This window comes from Balaenoptera physalus (genome assembly GCF_965194825.1).
Source record: "Balaenoptera physalus genome assembly, chromosome: 20".
Lineage (NCBI taxonomy): Eukaryota > Metazoa > Chordata > Mammalia > Artiodactyla > Balaenopteridae > Balaenoptera > Balaenoptera physalus.
In genome coordinates this window covers 61,936,142-61,953,922 of record NC_138901.1, presented here as the reverse complement: position 1 = coordinate 61,953,922, position 17,781 = coordinate 61,936,142, and the positions used below count along the sequence as shown (strand labels likewise).

The 17,781-nt window shown below is 43.5% G+C and overlaps 1 long non-coding RNA gene across 4 annotated transcripts in view; it reads left to right on the top strand.

The window, feature by feature from the left end:
• Positions 1-17,781, top strand: part of LOC309650293 — a 230,710-nt gene that overhangs the window by 99,882 nt on the left and 113,047 nt on the right. For all 4 annotated transcript variants that reach the window (XR_014257503.1, XR_014257504.1, XR_014257505.1 and 1 more), the window contains exon 2: positions 15,032-15,125. This is a non-coding gene — a long non-coding RNA (uncharacterized lncRNA). The remainder of the gene's footprint in view (positions 1-15,031; positions 15,126-17,781) is intronic.

The following is a 17,781-nucleotide window of genomic DNA, read 5'->3' as shown; positions in this document are numbered from 1 at the left end:
TCTAGCCGTCTGGTTAATAATTTGTCCCTAGACTTTTTTTTTTTTTTTTTTTGGATTTCCCAGTTGCACAATCATACTGTGAAAAATGAGGTTGTTTTTTTTTTTTCTTTTTTACGATCTTTATCTTTTATTTCTTCTCGTTGCCTTTTTGCAAGTTAACTGTGTGAAGTTATATACAGGTGGTAATTTTGAGTATCCCTGTTCTCAAGCTCAAAGAGAAAAGCCTATATTATTTTGTTACTGAGTACAATTCTTACTGTAGTTTTATTGTACATACTCTTATTGTATTAAAGATGTCTCTCTTCCTAGTTTGCTAAGATTTTGTTTTAATCTGGAATAGATGATGAATTTTATCATATGCTCGTTCTGTCTCTATTGAGATGATCATAAGATCAACTCTCCTTTATTAATTTTCTCTCCAGGCTCTTACAGAATATAAAACTTCCAAATGTACCTTAAAATCTTCCTGGAATATACCTTAGGAAATGATGACTCCTATAGAGTGGGATCTTCCCAAATTATGTGGCATTTCTATCATTTCCCTCCCCATTCTAGACCTGGACCCTTTGAATGCTGTATTCTCTTGGGAGGACAACTCACTCTTACATAATGATGTCTTCTTCCAAATCTCAGTGTCTGAATTATTAGCTTTATGCTCGAAGTCTTTCAGGACTTTGAGGATTCAAAATGCTTCTCTTTCCCAAAAAGCCCATGCTTACAAACAAAATTTTAGCTTAAAAATTATTATACCATTTTACAGTTTTATGAGCCAATTTTCGAAGTAAAAAGTGAAGGCTTCGACTTTTCGTTTTCAGAGTTTGGTCCTCTGTTGGGACAGCCAACCTCAACCTCAAAATGCAATATTTCTAACGTTAAGTGCCCAGAAAGCAAAAATGAATTACTGAGGGCAAAACATAGTTAATTTTTTCAAAACACCGTACTGCTATTTCTTCACTGACTTGAACGGTGATAAAACTAGGAGGGGGATCCAGGTAGGAATGTACTGAAGTTGTCCAGGTGACAAAGGAAGGTGGCTTGGTCTGGAGAGAGAGCAGTGGAGAGAAACGGTTGTGTTCAAGGGATATTCGGGAAGTCGAATCAATTAAACTTGAGCACTGAGGCTGAGGAAGGAGTCGTGGATGGTGCTTGAGATTCTGAATAGATGGCGGTCCCGCCTTCTCAGACAGAGTTGATGTTGCTGAGAATATCGTGAGTTCAGTCTTGGACCCAGTTAGGTTGAGGCGCCTGGAGAGACATCCGTGGGCTTATTGCAGATGAGCAGCTGGGTGTGCACGCCTAGAGCCCCAGGGAAGAAGCCCGGGCTGCAGCTAAAATCTGGCAGCGAACTTGTAGGTGTTCACTGAAGCCACGGAAGTATATAGGTTGGAGGGTCCAGGGAAAGAACACAGAGTGAAAAGAATGAAACGTTCAGGGCTGAACCCCATGGAATTTCAGCTTTAAATTAATAATACGTTTAAGCAAAAAAAATCAGGTTACCAAACTGTATATACCATGTTGTATACTTTTGGATAAAAAAAATCGTATGTTTATGCACAGGGTTGATTTGCAGTGGTTCTATACCCGATAGTGTAACAGTCAACAGACCTTGTGTGGAGTCTCATTGTAACAATATTTTCAGTACTGCTTGTTTATACCTTTTTGTAGAAAAGACTGGAAAGACAAACAGTAGTTCTCTCTAGTTGATGGGATTAAGGATAACTTCTCTTTTTTCTTTTTCTATTTCTTTACATTTTCTAGACTTTTGGCTAAGAACATGTCTTTAGTGCTTTGTTTCTAGGATTTGACTTTAGTTAAGTTAGTAAGGATGATGTGTCCCTGTTTAAAAAAATAAGGATTTTGTGGGATTGGGGGGGCTGGACGGTGGGAGAGAGAGATGGATTGGGAGTTTGGGATTAGCAGATGCAAACTATTAAAAGTAGGATGGATAAACAGCAAGACCCTACTGTGTAGCACAGGGAACTATACTCAGTATCCTGTGATAAACCAGAATGGAAAAGAATACGAAAAAGAATATGTATATAGTATAACTGAGTCACTTTGCCGTACAGCAGAAATTAACACAACATTGTAAATCAACTAGAGTTCAATAAAATTTAAAAAATAAGGATTTGGGGTTAGATTCATGATTCTAAAACATAGTTGATCATCAAAATCAGCTGAGGAACTTTTGTACGATGACTATTCACGCCCTGCACTAGAGGTACAGAGTCTGAGTCTCTGTATAGGTGACTCAGTCACCAGTGTTATCCCAAGTCACTAATGGGTGATGAGACTGGGTAATTTCTGGGCTAAATATTTTCTAATGTCCACTCTACACATTTCATGAGTGTTGGTATGAGAATGGGATGTAAAAAAAATTTGGCCAGGGGCTTCCCTGGTGGTGCAGTGGTTGAGAATCTGCCTGCCAATGCAGGGGGCATGGGTTCGAGCCCTGGTCTGGGAAGATCCCACATGCCGCGGAGCAACTGGGCCCGTGAGCCACAATTACTGAGCCTGCGCATCTGGAGCCTGTGCTCCGCAACAAGAGAGGCCGCGACAGTGAGAGGCCCGCACACCGCGATGAAGAGTGGCCCCCGCTCGCCGCAACTAGAGAAAGCCCTCGCACAGAAACGAAGACCCAACACAGCCATAAATAAAATAAATAAATAAAAAATAAAATTAAAAAAAGAAAATGCTCCCTATTTCAAAAAAAAAAAAGAAAGACATTTGGCCAAAGAAGGAGGGTTTAATTTGTAAATATTAATTGCCCTAAATGATAAAAATAGCTAAGAAACTTAAATGGTTGGACTGAAAGTCAAATCAGGAGATGACTATTCCCATTACAAAGAGATTCAGTGTGAGATTTCTTTAAATAGTGTCACTCTCAAGTTTACAGAAATATGTGGCTGGATTAGTCCCTATTTTTCAGGAGTATATCTGAAACTTGAGCTCTAGAGCCAGACCCACTGGAATCACACAGTAGTTCCAAGTCAGCTGGAATCCCTGACACGGAAGAGACACATCACCTGGCATCTGGGATGATCTGAAATGAAGAGCCAGACCACTCACAAGAGGTGCAGAAAAAGGTTTTATGTTCCAAACTGAATTTTAAACACCATGAAAAATCATTAGATTTTAGCTAAAAAAAAAACCTAGCAAGACCAAAAAATGTTATTTTGTGTCAAATACAGTAAACTGAAACAATTTAATAGGATGGCTCCAGCAAAAAAGGCATTAACAAGTCAGGAGAGAAAACATAAACATTTTGGCTTGATGGGTACAGCGCTGGAGGGGGAGACTTCGGCGGGGTCTGGCTGCACCGAAGCATCGCCAGGACAGCTTACCTAGACCCTACCCGGATCAATTAAGTCAGAACTTCCAGGCCTGGGGCCTTGGCATTGGACTTTTTAAAAAGTTCCTCCAGGTTATTCTAATGGGCAGTCAGGATGGAGAAGCTCTGAATCCAAGTGCACTTTTAATTGGCTGTACTGCCCTATTTTACTTCCTGATTCCATCCATTTCTGGAGTTCCTGCTCTATCCCTTGGTAGCAGAGGGAGGCCCAAGTCTAAGGGGTTAGAGTTGGGACCAGAGACAGCTTCATGGACCCGTGACGTGTGCTGTCACACCAGGGTCCATGCTCAGAGGAACCCACACTTGGCTTAATGCTCCACCACTGTGGTCTTGAACTTTCTGACAGTTTTGTCTATGAACTTCTGATTGGTAAGTGAAGTCTGAGGGCACAATGGGACATGCCCAGAAGCAGAAGAGGTACAGGTTGCCCCACTGGCACATGGCATTCACGATGCCCCGTGAACACAGAACTCTGGTAGAACCGGGATGCCTGGGATTCAGCGAGAGTCCACGTGTGCACAGGGGAAGCACAACTGAACGATCAAGGGCACTGGGCCGCCGAAAGGCCATGCTTTCCGTGTGAGCCAGAGCTTGCTTCAAAAGCAGAAAGGTGGCAGTGGCCTTGTAAATATCACGATGGACTACGGAACGTTGCTGTATCCTTTCTTGTTTATGTTACTTCTCTGGAACAGCCAACCATTTATGCTGACAATGATGACTTAGGAGGAAAGAAAAAGCTCTTTTCCTTTTGTCCTTCCTCACTCTTCAGTAAGCCAAAGGTGAGAGAGATGGTAGAATGGGCATGTATCAAAAAGTGAAACAGAAAGAGTTGAGTTACTACTGGGCAGTGTTTCTGCTATTCTGGTAAGATTGCTACGAAATACAGGGTGTGCAAATCTGGTGACTCTGCACGTGACTTAAATGCCCTTATGTTTGCAGTTAAAACTGGCAATGCACAGTATAAAGATGAATGATCAAATGTACACTAACAATTTAAAATTTTAGTTCCTTTAATTAGCACAACATTAAATAGCCAATCACACTATGACAAGTCAAGAGAGAGACTTCAGGAGAAAGGAAAAATACTTTTTTCTTGCTTTTTTGAACAAAGGGCCCCCAATTTTCATTTTATACAGGCACCTGAAAATTGCGTAGCTGGCCCTGATGGGAAGTCATCTATGGACAGAAGTGCCCCCCCTACCTACTCGCCCACCCCCCCAACACAAGCTCCGAGGAGCCTGGCCTGAAGGACCACATGTACACAGCCCCCCAAGAGCTGAGAACTGCTCTGGGGGAGATCTGACCCCACAGAAGATGCTGAGACTTCAGCTCTGTGGCTGGAATCCTGACTGACTGTTTCCAGACGGTCCAGGCTGCCGTCAGAGGAAGATAATGAGCAGCTCCTTCTGAGGATGAGCTCAGCACAGGCAGGAAGGACGATCATTAGCAGCTCTCCTGTGGATACACGAAGGCCAGCAAAAGCGTCTGCAGACAAGTAATTTGACTGGGTGTGTTTTGACAATAAACTCAAACCAGACAGAAGTTGGGTGGGGAGGGGAGAGAGGATGCAGAGGGAGAAGCCATGAACTTTACAGGAGAAAGTAACTATTTTCCTTCATACTCGTTGCCCCAGAGCTGAGCCGCCGAGAGCAAGCTTCCGTGGGAGACGGCGCGGTCTGATGGGAAGCACCCTGGGCTGAGTGTCAGGCACTGGGCATACCAGCCCATCTCTGCTGCAGACCAGCTGGGCCACCCAGGGCAGTGGTGTCAGCCTTGCTCAGCCTCTGTTCACATCCTTCGGAGATTTCTGTAACCCAGAACTTATCCGTATGCTTAGGAGGGAGGGATGGGGAGGGACCCCTGAGCCTCAGCCATCACCTTCCTGCCTTACGTCAGACTAGAGGGTTGCCGGGGAAAGAGCCCTCGATTTGGGAGTAAATGGGTGAATGTGCCCATGGACCAGTCACACTGAGGACAGGGCTCTCCCCCGGGCACCGGCAGGAGGGGGCCAAGTCTGCATTGTGGATCTGTCAGACATCTGCTGTAATTCATGAAAACCGTAAGCTCATTTCATTTTGAGCTCTAGCTGTCTGGACTGTTTATCTACTTTTAGAAATCCACAGATTAGCAAGTGCAGTCAAACATGTTGCTCAGGTATAATAAGGTCAGTTGCCAGGGAACCGAAGAGTGTAGACTAATACCATCATGTTTCCTGACACGTGGTACTCGCGTCGCCGGCTCTGCACTTCACTCCCAAGAGCGCTGCTTACGAGGGTGTCCGTGCCTTTGGTCTTTGCTGAGGACTTTCCTTACTGTGGAGCCCAGAGCATCACTTGGCTTGTGTCATTTATTTATTTCCGAGGCAGTCATTTTCAAAGTAGAGATTTGAACCTTGTATACGAAAATCCATTCGTCAAACACTGTTAAGTAAGAATCTGCTGTATGCAAGGAAGATTTTTATTCTGAGACTATGGGCCGTTGAGAAGATGTCTAAGATGGTCTTTGTCATAAAGCAGTATTTCTTTTTGTCCTTATTGATCTCTTAAGGAGAAAAATGTTAATTTAAATTCTCCCGCACCAAAAGGAATTAAGTCATCAGGAAAACGATTTCATCGGGAGGGTGGAGGTTTGAAGAACCACAGACCATTCAGCTAGCTAAGATTTTTTTTTTAAATTATTACTCTTTATTTTATTTATTTATTTTGTTTTTGGCTGCGTTGGGTCTTCGTTGCTGCTCACGGGCTTTCTGTAGTTGCGGCGAGCGGGGGCCACTCTTCGGTGTGGTGCATGGGCTTCTCATTGCAGTGGCTTCTTTTGTTGCGGAGCATGGGCTCTAGGCACGTGGGCTCAGTAGTTGTGGCACGTGGGCTCAGTAGTTGTGGCTTGAGGGCTCTAGAGCGCAGGCTCAGTGGTTGTGGCACACGGGCTTAGTTGCGCGGAGGCACGTGGGATCTTCCTGGACCAGGGCTCGAACCCGTGTCTCCTGCCTTGGCAAGCGGATTCTTAACCACTGCACTACCAGGGAAGTCCCTAAGATTTTTTTTTTCATACTTCCCAAGAACCAGTTTTCCTGGTTGATTGGAGGCAATATGGTCCCCACTGAGAAAGCATCCCATAAAGGACCCGTTGGTAGGATCCACTTGGAAGAGAGATGTGAGGAGGCAGACGAGCTAATACAAGCCCAAAGTTTGGAATCAGACATCCTGGGCTGACTTGGCACAAGTACTTCTGGTCCCCAATTTCCTTACTTGTAAAAATGGTCCAATGATGGTACCTTCCTCATAGTGTTATGTGAGGATTGTTAGATAATACTTACACAGGACCTTGTAAAATGTCTGGCATGAAGTAAGCACTAAATCAATGGTAGTTTGGGACCAAAACCTGTATTTGTTTTCTGTTGATGCATAATAAATTGCCCAAGCTTAGAACAGCAGATATTTATGATCTCAGGTGGCTTCTGAGGGTAAGGAATCCAGGATGAGCTTAGCTGTGTGGTTGCAGATAAATGGAACTGCCTTGGAGACGGTCGTTTTTAGCACTGCTAGGCTATATTTTAAGTGGCATAAGGACGGCACATCAAAACTCAGCATAATTTCCATAAAGACATTGTTGAGGATTTTATTCATTCTAGTACATGTGTTCTGTCCTGTTTTTGAGGACCTGTTGGAGAAAAGTATAAGAAATAGCTGTGCTTTCTGGGAGCATTTGGTTTAGGAGTGCCACTTAAGGATGCTCTAAATTATGCAATAATCTGATTTCACTCATCATTTTGGAGCTAGCAAATGTAGAAAGCAAATGTACAAGGACTGTATAATATGTATGTGTATTAGCTTCACGCCTGACTCTACTGGATGTCCCTGTCCTTTTGCTTTCCGTTTTCTGTCTCTCCTTCTTCTACTCTTCGGTTTTATTTTATATATTCTTGTAAGCTTCCTTAAAGCCTGTCTAGAACAAGACATTAATACATAAATAAGTAAACAAAGCACGACATATAATAATTATATGTATATACATAAATACAGATAATCTAAGAAGGATACATTTAAAAATATGTTAGTCACATTTAAAATTGAAGTGAAAAATAATGCCATTTGCAATAGCCTAAAGATGTGAAACTGTTAAAAGAAAACAAATTATATGCACAACTTCTACGTTAAAAAATACAAAACACTGCTGAGGGAAAATAAAGAAGACATGGATTAGAAGGCTGAATATTATGAAGATAGTAATGACCCCCAAACTGATAAAAAGACTCCACACAATTCCAATCCAAATTACATCAGGCAATTTTGGTAGCAATTGACATGCTGATTTTAATTTTATATTAAAATGTAGAGGACTTAGCATAGCCCAGAGAATTTTATGAAATAAGAAAACTGGAGGACATAGACTACTAGATTTCAATATTCACTCTAAACCTACAGTAACCAAGGCAGCATGGTAGTGGAGCAAGGGTAGAACTATAGATCAGTGAACCAGAGAAGAGTCCAGAAATAGACCCCACCCCAATATAGGCCAAGTGATTTTAAGTAAAATCACCAAGGTAGTTCATTGGGGAAAACAGGCTTTTCAATAAATGGTGCTGAAACAATTAGCTACCCATCTGTCAATATACAAATATGTAGATTGATAGATGGATGGATAGATGGATAGATAGATAGGTGATAGATGATAGATAGATAGATAGATAGATAGATAGATAGATAGATATAGATAGAGATAGATGGATGGATGGATAGGTAGATAGATGGATAGCTAGCTAGCTAGCTAGCTAGCTAGCTAGCTAGCTAGATAGATAGATAGATAGATAGATAATCAACCCTTATTTCAACCATACTTAAAAATGAACTCAAGTTGGATCATAGAACTCAATGAAAGAGCTAAAACTAAAACTTTAGGGAAAAAATGGGAGAAAATCTTTGTGACACAAAAAGCACAAATCACAGAAGAAAATATACTCACGTGTATGTTGGCCTTCACAGTTTAAAGCTTTTGTTCTTCAAGAGACATGGTTAAGAAAATCAAAAGACAAACACAGGCTTGCTTTTTAAGTAACATTTGAACCCTCAGACATTGCTGGTAGGAATGTAAAATGGGGGAGCCAGCTTTTTGGAAAACAATCGGTTTCTTATAAAGTTAAACATATACTTACCATTCCACCCAGCCATTCCTCTCCTAGGCATATCTACCCAGGAGAAATGAAAATACACGTCTACACAAACCCATGAATGTTCAAAGCAGCTTCATTTATCACAGCCCAAAGCTGGAAACAAGCACGTGCCCACCGACTGGTGAATGGATGAAAAACTTGCGAGAATGGAGAGCCCGGTTTCTTGCCTTAGTGTAGGCTGAGCCTGAGGCGTGGTCCGCATCCACCCCCTGAGGTCCTCGTGGGACTACGTCCTGGTTGCCTGCGTAAGAGCCTGCGCATCAGCTCCCCCTGCACTGGCTTCCCTGCTTCCTACCCCCAGCCACGTGTCCTGGATCATGCCTAAATAAACCACTGGCACTTGCACCCCTGTCTCAGGATCTGCGGTGATGCAGCCCAAGACGGTTCTGCTGACTGGGAGCTCTGGTTTGCTTTCCAAGCATTCTTCACCCCGTAACTACCCCTAAGGGAAATCTGGGGTTGGACTCGTCGATGGCTTTTCACACAGGGTATGGCTGTGGTCACGGTGAAGACTGAAGTGCCAGGTGGCACGTGGGAGCAGGAGTTAGCAGGCTTTGCCCCCACTGGAAATCTGCCACTGTAACTAGGGCTTTGGAACCCTCCCTCATGTCACCCCTGTACATGTGACCTGAGACAGGTTAACGCTAGAACCGGGAAGGAGGTGAGCTTGCACTCTACCTTCCTCTGGAGAGAAATGGCCTTGTCTTTCACTGCGTATAATAATCACAGACAGAGATCCGTTATGACCCATTTAAGTACTTAAAAATTGTCGAGTATCTACCATGTGCCTGGCACTCTACTAGACACCGTGAGACCAAGAATTGAAAGAGGAGGAGGTAAGCCTGGTAGACAAGACAAATAAACAAAATCAAAATATGAAGCACGTAGAGAGACACAGGGTGCTACCTGTCAACTGAAAAAAAAAAAAAGCACAACGTGAGAGTTGTGAGTTGAGTTTTATTGGGGGCAAAGTGAGGGCTGTAGCCTGGGAGCAGCCTGTTGGAGAGCCCTGAGGACCGGCCCGGAGGAGGCGGGGAGGTCAGTACGTATGTGGGTTTGGTGAAGGGGGTGCATTGCAGTCAGGCACACGTGTTGGCAGAGGCTGGCTGCTGGCCTCGTGAAGGTCGCTGCTAGTCACAAGGAGCGGATGTTTCTGTTAGTGATTTGAGTGCTTTTCTAGATATGAGAAGATGCAAGAAACTGGGCTCATAAAATCTTCTCCTGAAAACATCTTACTATCTGAAGACCTGTTCTGACAGTTTTCCCAGAGCACAAAGCCTCTCACTCCTGACCTCCGCCCTGAAGCCCTTTCAGCGGGTGTTGAAGGTCAGAGACTGCTGTGGCCAGCGACTTCATTCTTCTAGATTGTAGGCGCCCAGTTTTAGTCGGCACAGCCTAGGTGGTGGGGGGAGACAGAGGGCTCTTTAGCAAAGCTCAAGCTGAGTTTTGAAGGGTAAATAGGAGCTTATCAGATAGAGAAAGGGAAGGGCACTTAGGCAGGCAGAATAACGTGTGCAAAGGCACCAAACACCAAGAGCAGGGCACGGTCAGCTGTGCGAATTCTGCAGAACAGCTGGAGGGGAGAGGTTTTGTTCTGACCAGCAAATGGTCGAGGAGAAGGGGGTGCAGGTGGGCCCAGATGTTGTCACCCAGCCATTGCTTCTGAGATGCAGGTATATGGCATGTGTGGTCACCCAAGAGGCCAAGTAGACAGGTGAATTTCCCAATGCTCGGGGTGGGACCAGGGAACTCATGTCCTCGGGCCTGGAGAAGCTTGGAAACCCCTCTGCCGGCTGTCACCCCTTTTCTCAGACCCACCTGTACCATCTCCCTACAGCTGCCACTCAGATGACCACAGCTCTGGTCCTCTCCTGCACAAAAAGAGACAGACTCTCCTTACGTCTTTCAGGATTTGTGAGCAGTGACAGGGTCTTGGCCGCCGTTTCCTCGTCTCTCAAGCCACACACTTGGCTCTGCGTGGGGAGGACTGTAAAACTGACGTGACCGTTACTGACCATCTCCCCTTTCCTTCTGACCACGTCAGTAGCCTCCGCCAGATGGCCACGATGTGTTTTACAAGATCATAGCAGTTTTGCCTGCCAAAGTACTTAGCTGTGGTGTTTATGGAGTTAAGGAGATTATCTCCTCAATGCTAGTGTTAGGCAGGTACCAGAGCTACCCAACCCGATTCCTTGGCATCAGGGCGGCTTCTCGAAAAGGTGATGCAGGGGTCGAGAGGCCCCAATTCTGACATTTTCTCCAGCTTAAAAGATGTCCACGCACATGTCATCTGTACATGGAGAAGCGAGGTCCCAGAGAGAAGCCTGAGCTTCCGCAGCCACCAAGCTCTCCAGTCTATCTCTGCTTGGCCTTTGAAAAATTACAAAGAAGCTTTGGGGTATGTTCTGTTCTGTTTTGTTTTATGGGGTTTTTTGCACGGTGAGCTAGAAGTGAGGGTCAAGACGCTGGAAGCGAACAACTTATCTTTTCACTTCTCTGCTCAAAAAGATGGATGCCACAGGATCCACGTTTTCATCTCTCCTCCCTCTTTCCTCCCCTGAGCTAATCCTTACACTCAGGGATATGAAGATAAACACTGATCCAGCTGCCAAGAAACTTGCAGTGTCTTCAGAGAGAAAGACAGTGCAAACAAAAGCACCAAGCTGTCCTCCTGCCCTTGTGGAGACCAGGAGCGTCACTTGGACGCCACCAGAAATGCAGAGTCCCAGGCCCAGCCCCCAGCCCTGAATCCGAACCTGCCTTGTAACCGGATCTCCAGGTGACTTGTACGGATGTTGAAGTTTGAGAAATATCCTGTGCTTTCTCTCCGAGTTCCCAAGAGCTATTTGGGAAGTGAGTGAGGAAGGCTTCTTCCTCAATGGCAGGGAGGGAGGGAGGGAGGGATAGATAAAGTGAGGACCCCCCGGGGAGAGCATTGGGCTGGCATCAATGGGCAACGAGAGGAGCATCATCCCAAGGCACGTTTTTATTGTTAATAGTATCAGCATAAAGGTGTTTGGTTTTTGGGGGGAAGGGGAGGGAGCTTCCTGGCATCTAAGCCCCCTTCCCACCACAAGAGTCATGGTGAGGCACAAGCTGAGAAAACCAGGAACAATCTAGACGTTCCCAGTTCATGGCAACGAGTGGAAGACGCTTTCCACACACTTGGGGTACCTGTGTCCTTTCCATGTCCTTTGACCAGGAGCCAAAGACACAAACATGCAGGGAACATGGGGGATTTTCTCCTGCAGAGGCCGCAGGGGCAGCTCTGGCCAATATTCAGGTCTAGAAACAGCCATGTCAGGGGGAACGTGCAGTGTCAGGGACCAGGGGCCACCCGCCAGCGGCATGCTCACCGGCGTGCCCTGATGCTGTGCTGTGTCTCTAGTTCTGGCCTAGCCAGCCTCTGAAGGCACCCACTATATTTCTAGGTTGGTTCTTCATAGCTCCCCACCCTTCCCTTCGTTGCCTGGAGTGCCATGGAGATGACCTGAAATGTTTAAACAGGGCTTTAGAAAAGCCTCAGAGATAATGACAGGAAATAGACCAGAGGAATTGCCACACCCAAGGGACCAGGCTTAGAAGTGAGGGGCTCCTGGGAGCTACATCCCCACAGAGGATGGAACGCTCAGGAAGTCTCAGCCTTTTCACCTTTAGCTATTGCCCTCGTCCTAGTTCTGGCTTGAGTATCAACCTCCATTTCAAAGGAGTAGCCCCTTGCGTGAGTACAGCTTCTCCCATCTTTGGAGTTAAATCTTTCTGGCTGCCTTTGAGTACGTCCTTTGGAAATGGAATTCTTGAATCCAAAGGTGTCTGCATTTAGAAAGCTTTTGATCTCTGCTGTCAATTTCCCTTCCACAAGAGTACCAATTTACCAATTTACACTTCCACTGGCAGTATATGAAAGGCCCTCTCCCTCAATCCTAGCTAACACCAGGGATTATCATTCTTTTGAGTTTTTGCCAATTTGATGGGTTTAACATAGTAGGCATGACACTGCTGTTTTAATTTGCACTTTTTAAAGTTACTTATGAAGTTAACCTTTTTTACATGATTGTGGTCAATTGCCTGTTCAGATCCTGCTCTGTTTTATTTCCACGTGTTTGTTGGTTTTCTTTCATTGATTTATAAAGCCATTTAACATACCAACTGTCTTTTTCTGCCATTTTTGTCACAAACACTGTTTCCAATTTGTCATTTTCTTTATAACTTAAAAAATTTTTAACTTTGTATCTTGTCTAATGTACCACTGATGCTCAAAGTCAATAAAAAAAAGAAAACAGCATCTTTTGAATCCCTCTGTCCTTCCCATATTAAGACGAAGAACTGAGCACTTTTATTCCTCTCTCCATTCACTGACTGGTTTTAGTTATAAAATCTGAATACTTAGACCCAGATTACATTATTATGTTATTATTTTGATATTAAACATCTTTTATTAGGAGAGTAATTTTTTAAACAACAAGGACCCACTGTGTAGCACAGGGAACTATATTCAACATCTTGTAATAACCTGTAATGGAAAAGAATCTGAAGAAGAATACACACACACACACACACACACACACACACACACACATATAAAGCTGAATCACTTTGCTGTACACCTGAAACTAACACAACTTTGTAAATCAAGTATACTTCAATTAAAAAAAGGAAAAAGAAGAGTAATTTTTGATATCTGCGTTAAGCTTTATAAACAAACATATATGGGAAACACTTAGCACAGTGCCTGGCACATAGTAAGAGCTAAATAAATGTTGGCTTTAAAATTATTATTGCAACAAATATTTTGAATTAATTCCATGTTCAACTGTTTTAATGCTCAGAACCATTTCTTTTATATGGGATTTCCTGGTCTTGGGTCCTTAATTTCGTTCCACGTTTCATGTGGAATGATTTTTCAAGTAATGTTTTTCAAGAAATATACCCGGGGAATATATTAAGTTTTTGGATAGTCAGCGATCTTTCTATCACCCTCATGTATAAAAGAAAAAAATGACAGTTTACCATTGTTTAATCACAATTCTTTTCCCTCAAACCTCAAACTGTTTTTTTTAAATTGAAGTAAGTTGATTTACAATGTTGGGTTATCAAAGTGATTTTTTTTCAACTCCATTATTTTTTGCTGTTTGATGTAACACAGAAGAAATCTGAAACCCACTAGATTTGTATTTCTTTGTGTTTTTTTTTCCTCCCAATTTTTAATGGATATTTATAGAATTTTTCTTTGTCTTTATTAGGAAAAGTTTTGCTCTGGTATTTCTAGGTGTTGGACTTCCTTTCATATTTTTGTCCAGCGTAATGTGGTGAAGTCTTCTGATCTGCAGAGCTTTTGTAGAAAAATAAAAATGAAATATAAACAAAATGTTTATGTATGTGCATTTGATTATTCATTCTATTGTACTTGTTTTATTCTTCAGAAATGTATTTGACTCTTAAGAGTTGGCCTCTGTTCTCTGTCTTCATATTCCCCATCGTTTACATCATGTTCATTACATCATGATGTGTGATGTAAGGGTGGTGATGATGTCACTACCTTAAGCTGACTCTGGCTCTCTACATCATCCCATGTGGATTTTAATTCTGCAGCTGACCTTTTGGTTTCCTTGCCATTTTTCCTTAGTTCGATCACCTACCTTTATATTTCATCTTGTTGTCTTTTCACCTTTGACAATTGTCTCCTCATGCTTTTTCATTCCTGTTTGATTGGGGCTATGCTAACTTGTATTCTATTAAGGATACGAAGTATTTACCAGAAACTTTTTTTCTGGATCCTGGGGAAGATTATTTTCAGAGGTCTGCTCTTCTGAGACTTAGGGTGCAGTCTGTGTAGACAAGTGGATGGACCTGCGTTCCACGTAGGTCCCATCTCCTTTCCAGGGCATCCTCCAACCCAATGCTCACCCCTAGAAGGTGTTCATAGGGGGCCAACTCTACGACTGAGGTGAGCATATCTCCTCCCCATCCTCCGAAATACACACTCTCTGCCCCTTTGTATGACAGGCTGAATCCTTGGAGTGTATGAAAAATCATAGCTTCCCACCTTCATTGTTAGCTAGGGGCATTGAGTGTTCACCTCTTTTCCGCTCTGCAAACATCCATGCCTTGCTTAAGAGGATGACAATTCTGAAGATGCAATTGGGCATTGTCAACCAGCTCGCACTAACATTTAGCAATGCTGAGCATCTTTTCATGTGCCTATTGGCCATTTGTATCAAATGGGTGAACTTTATGATATGTGAAATGCTCCTCAATATAGTTGTTTTTGAAATAAATGTTTGTCGTCATTACATGCCAATGCTGCCAATAAGTTGACTTCACGTGCTAATTTTATGCTTTTATATTTTTTCCTGAGAATTCTGAGTCCCTTAAATATCTCTTATTTGCTTCGATAGTGAAAGGATTGAGGATCTGAAAACAATGTTGTAGAATATTCCTTGTGTGCCCCAATTTTCCTGTTTCTCATGCTGTGTCCCCAGTTGATAGACGTTTCGTTTTACCTTTAGGTTCAGCGGGTCAGGATACCTGGATTCCCGTCCTGGCTCTGACATTCATTAGCTGGAGAATTGAGGTGAATATCTTCTCCCCGTCCTGCCTCAGGTAAGTCCTCATGGGCTGAAAAGGGGGACATGAGCTACATGATCTTTGCTTTGCCTCCTGCTCCGTAAGGACCTGGCATGCTTTCCCCATCCTCTCCAAGTTCTCGGATCAATTAGAAGCTGTATATACATGGGATTTTACTTACATGACGTGGTGCCCGTGCTTACAGCTACGTTTTGGTCCAGCCCTATTCCCCTCTCTTCTCTGCCCTGTATAGTCCCCGAGGGAGGTGTAGCCACACACCAAAGCCCATTCGACTTCCTCAAATAGACAATAAGAATGGAAAACAACTGATGTCCAAAGAGTCAAAACTGGGCCCACCATTTCCCAGGTGGGGTTTCTTCGACAAGTCACTTAGCTTCTTTAAACTTCAATTTCCTGGCCTTTAAATGGGGTTAATAAACCAGCTCCTCCAGTGTTGCCATAAACATTTTAAAACACGCCACGTGAGAGCGCCTAGCACATCCTGAACAGGCCCGGTGTAGATGAACCAACCAGGCATTGACAGATAACATGGGTTTTCCGGGCCCTGCAGTGGTGAATTGATCAGAGCCGTCCAGAGCCTGGGGTGGGAAGTCTGCTTAGGCTAATTGAACAGAGACCCCTGTCTCCTGTGCTCTTCTGCTTTCCAATGGGACTAATAGAGAGAAACAAGTTAATGAAAAGCAAACATTTCCTGGTGAGCGCTCCTCAGACAGCTGAGGGTGGTTGCAAGGTTGAGAAAGGAAACAACTTCAAGTCAATTGGAAAGGTCAGGAATCAGGAGAAGCAAAACAATCTCCAGACAAGAGGCAGTCCCTGGGAAGCCATGAGTGACAGTAGCCCGAGGCTGTTCACCCGGTGTGAAAAACAGGAAGGGTCCTGGGAGAAGTGAAACAATCCTCCTCTAAGCTCGGGCTCCATTTCGTCATGTCCTCCTCCTGGAAGGCTCACAGATGACTTCAAAGTGATTCATGGGCGTGAGTCCACCGAATTCAATACTAGGTAGTTTTCTTCCCAGGAACCTAATGAAAAAGTGAGTCTCAGCCATGTTCAGGTTCGAAAGGACGGCTGCTGTGGTCCCTAAAACCTACCAGGTCATAACTTCAAAATGATCATAGGAAACCCAAGATGTCAACCTGCAGGGTAATAAACATTGCGTGGACATTGGAGCCAGGCAGGAAGATGGCTAGAGACAGATCTCCCCACAAAATACCAGGCTAGTTCTAATGGGAAGAATGGTGAATTTAGGGTGGAGAAACCTGCAAGACATCAACGTGGTTAGGTGATCGAGGCTAAGATTACTGATGACAGCATGTTTCGGTGTTTGGGCTGCCATAAGAAAAATACCATAGACTGGGGGGCTTGAACAACAGATATTTATTCTCCCAGTTCTGGTGGCTGGAAGTCCAAGGTCAAGGTGCCAGCAGATTCAGTGTCTGGTGAGAGAGGTCTTCTAGGTTTGCAGATGCTGCCTTTCTGCTGGGTTCTCACATGGAGAGGAGAGTGAGACACAGAGAGACGCAGAGAGAGAAAGCCCTCTGTCTCTTCTCGTGAGGGCGCTAATACCCTCATAAGGAACCTGCTTTCATGACCTCGTCGAAACTTCCTTTCCAAAGGCACCACCTCCTAATACCATCACACTGTGGTTTAGAACTTCAACATGGGAATTTTAGGGGGCCACAAACATTCAGTTCATAACACGGTGTGAATGGAGATTATGCTCCCCCTGAGGGAAGGCAGACAAGAGCCAGGATCCTTTCTGGGGAATTCTTGCCGAGAGTATATGACCAGAATCTGATCACGAGGAAATAGGGAAAGAACTCAGGCAGAGGGTTCTCCAAAGAATGAAAAGCTTGTACTCTTTAAGACAAAGACATGATAGACAGGGAAAGACCAAGGAACTATTTCAGACTGAAAGAGACAATGAGACACAACAGATAAAAGTGATGTGTGTTCTTAAATGGGATTGGAAAGGGTAAAGAGATCCTCTCTCTTGAAGAGAGTCCGAATCAACCACTATGATGGGTGCCCGAGAGTGAATTTTTTAATGTCCATCATTTTCTTCTACTGTAAGAAAGAGTGTTCCCTTGGGATTGACATATATACACTAATATGTATAAAACAGGTAACTAGTAAGAACCTGCTGTATAAAAAAATAAATAGAATTAAATTTTAAAAAAAAGAAAGAGTGTTCCCTTCCCCTCCATTTATTTATTTACTTAAATCAGTATATGGGTGGTAATACAGTATTTTTTCAACCTTATTTAGGTATAATTGACAAATAAAATTGTAAAATATTTGAAGTGTACAACGTGATGATTTGATATATGCATCCATCGTGAAAGGATTCCCCACCAAGTTAATCCAGCACCTCGCATATTTACCTTTTTTGAAATGAGAACATTTAAGTTCTACTCTCTTAGCAGATTTCAATTCTGCAATACAGTGTTGTCTCCTATAGTTACCATGTTATTTACAGTAAATCTTCAAACCTATTCATCTTACAGCTGAAAGTTTGCACCCTTCTACCAACCTCTTCCTATTTTCCCCACCAAGCCCCTGCAACCACTTTTCTATTCTCTGTTTCCATAAGCTTGACTTTTTTTTTTCTTTTTAGATTCTACAAAGAAGTGATACCACGTAGTATTTGTCTTTCTCTGTTTGGCTTATTTCA